Consider the following 2946-nt stretch of genomic DNA (forward strand, 5'->3'; position numbering starts at 1 on the left):
CACAAAGATCCAACAACCTGAGGTATATTAAGTGGCTGCCACTAACCCAGAGGGGACTGTGGCAGTCATTGTTATGGGGGTGCTGTTGCTTTCACTTATTATAGGGGGGGGGGGGGTGAAAGTCACTGTCAGGGAGGGATTAAAGGGGTATCTCCTGTATCGACAATTATCTTTCCACGCGATCGGTGATAAGTGTCTAATCACTGGGGTCCCCACCGATCACTAGAATGGGGGTCCTGAGTCCCCCGGTTCCTCATCACTGCACGACCACAGTGAGGAGGAGTTCGAATGGAGCGGGGGGGTCAAGCATGCACCTTGCCGCTCCGTTCACTGTCTATGGGACTTAAGGTAACAGACAAATGCTGTGGATAGCTGATAAATGTTGATTCTGGGAATTCCACTGTAAGGTTCATGGAGGCCCCCGTATCTCCTCATGGAACCAGACCCCACTCCCGTACCTCCTCTTGGACCCAGACCCCTCCCCCGTACCTCCTCTTGGACCCAGACTCCACAACCGTACCTCCTCTTGGACCCAGACCCCACTCCGGTACCTCCTCTTGGACCCAGACCCCACTCCGGTACCTCCTCTTGGACCCAGACCCCGCTCCCATACTTCCTCTTGGACCCAGACCCCACTCCCGTACCACCTCTTGGACCCAGACCCCGCTCCTGTACCTCCTCTTGGACCCAGACACCGCTCCCGTACCTCCTCTTGGACCCAGACCTAGCTTGACCTATCTGAGCCACATATAAAATAGATGGAACATGAAGCTCCTAGTAACAGGGCTCCGCACCTACCATGTGCCATTTATAATACTACCATTTTTGGTATCAGTGGCGTTTTTTTAAATCAAAACGCAGCATGCTCTAGGTGTGGGGTCTTTTTTTGTCGTTTTTCTTCATGGACTTCTGTATAGAACTTTAAAAACACTGTACAAAATAAAGAATGGCAACAAAAACGCGTGTCAAAAAATACCATGAAAAATGTCTGAAACGCGTGATGTATTTTACAATGCGTTTTAAAATACAAAAAAAAATGTGAATAGGCCTCAGGCTGGAATCACACATGAATTTTTAGATGCAGTTTTTTTTTAACAAAGCCAGGAGTGGATCTAACAGGAAGAAAAAGTCCTTCATTTATTCTTCCACTTCATTTTAAATCTATTCCAAGCTTTGGCTCCAGAAAACAGCACCAAAAACTGCAGGTGTGATTCAAGTCTTAACCCGTTCCCGTCATAAACAATGTTCAGATTTTCATTTTTTCCTCCCCACCTTCCGAAAGCCATAACTTTTTCATTTTTCCGTCTATATAGTCCTATGAGGGCTTGATTTTTGCGGGATGAGTTGTAGTTTTTCATTGAGGCATTTATTGTGCCATATAATGTACTAGGAAACGGGAAAAAAATATTTGTGGTGTAGATAATGAAAAAAACAGCGATTCCTCCATTGTTTTTTGCGCGCCGTTTTTACGGAATTCACTGTGCAATTAAAACAACATGTTAACTTTATTCTGCGGGTCAATACGATTACGGAGATACCAAATATATATTTAGTTTTTTCTATATTTTACTACTTTTACAAGGAAAAAATTAAGTGTAAAAAATACAATTTATTGTGTGTTGCCAAATTCCGAGAGCCATAAGTTTTTTATTTTTCCGTCGATTAAGCGGCATGAGGGCTTATTTTTTTTGCGGGATAAGCTGTAGTTTTTAACGATACCATTTTGGGGTACATGCGACGTTTTGATCACTTTTTATAAAAAAAATTGTGGGCGATGAGGTGACCAAAAAATAGAGATTCTGGCGTTTAGAATTTTTTTTACGGCGTTCACCGTGCGGGTTAAATAATGATATATTGTAATAGTTCAGACTTTTACGGATGCGGCGATACCAATTATGTTAAATTTTTTTTCTTTTTTTTTACAATGCTTTAGGGGGGAAATGGGAAAAGGTTTTTTTGAACTTTTAATTAAATTTTTTTTACTACATAAAAAAACCCCCTTTATTTGACTAATTTTTTACTTTTTTTATTAGTCCCCCTAGGGAACTTCAACCAGCGATCGTTGGATCGCTTGCACGATATACTGCAATATTAATGTATTGCAGTATATCGTGATTCTGACAGGCCAGAGGCAGCGCTTAGCAGGAGCACAAAGATGGCGGACCTCGGGGACTTCATTAGGCCCTCAGGCTGCCATAGCAACCATCGCCTCCCCACGATTGCATTGCAGGGGGCGCGATGAGCTGCTAGAGGGGGTCGCCCCCTCTTTCTAACGATTTAAATGCTGCAGTCGCTATTGACCGCAGCATTTAATGGGTTAAAAGAGCGTGATCGCACTCGAGCGCGATTCCGCTCGTTACTGTGAAGTGTCGGTTGTAACATACAGCCGACACCCGCATTGTATGCAGCAGGCTCACTCCGTGAGCCCGCTCCATACTTCCCCCTACCTGGCTATGACATAGCCATATGTCAAATGTCGGGAAGGGGTTAAAAGGGTTTCCCATGAAGGACATTTATGACATGTCCACAGGATATGTCATAAATATCAGATAGATGCGGGTCCCACCTCTGTGAACCGCACCTATCTCTAGAACGGGGCCCCCTAAACCCCGTTCTAGCCTTTTGTGCTCGCGCTGACTCCCGGCCACTTGAAATAATCAGGAGGTGACCGGGAGTTCCGTTCTAGAGATAGATGCGGGTCTCAGAGGTGGGACCTGCATCTATCTGACATTTATGACATATCCTGTGGATATGTCATAAATGTCCTTCATGGGAAAACCCCTTTAAAGGGATGTCAAGTTTCCAAAACCTGTCATTTTATATATTCTATTAGGAAATTCAGAGTCAATAGAGGGGGTCTCCTGTCCCGGATAATTATCTCTTGGCCAGAATGGAGAGCGGTTACAAAGAACGTCTCACGCTCTGGAGGACCTGTCCTGTGATGCA

The sequence above is a fragment of the Rhinoderma darwinii genome, chromosome 3, assembly GCF_050947455.1.
Source record: "Rhinoderma darwinii isolate aRhiDar2 chromosome 3, aRhiDar2.hap1, whole genome shotgun sequence".
NCBI lineage: Eukaryota > Metazoa > Chordata > Amphibia > Anura > Rhinodermatidae > Rhinoderma > Rhinoderma darwinii.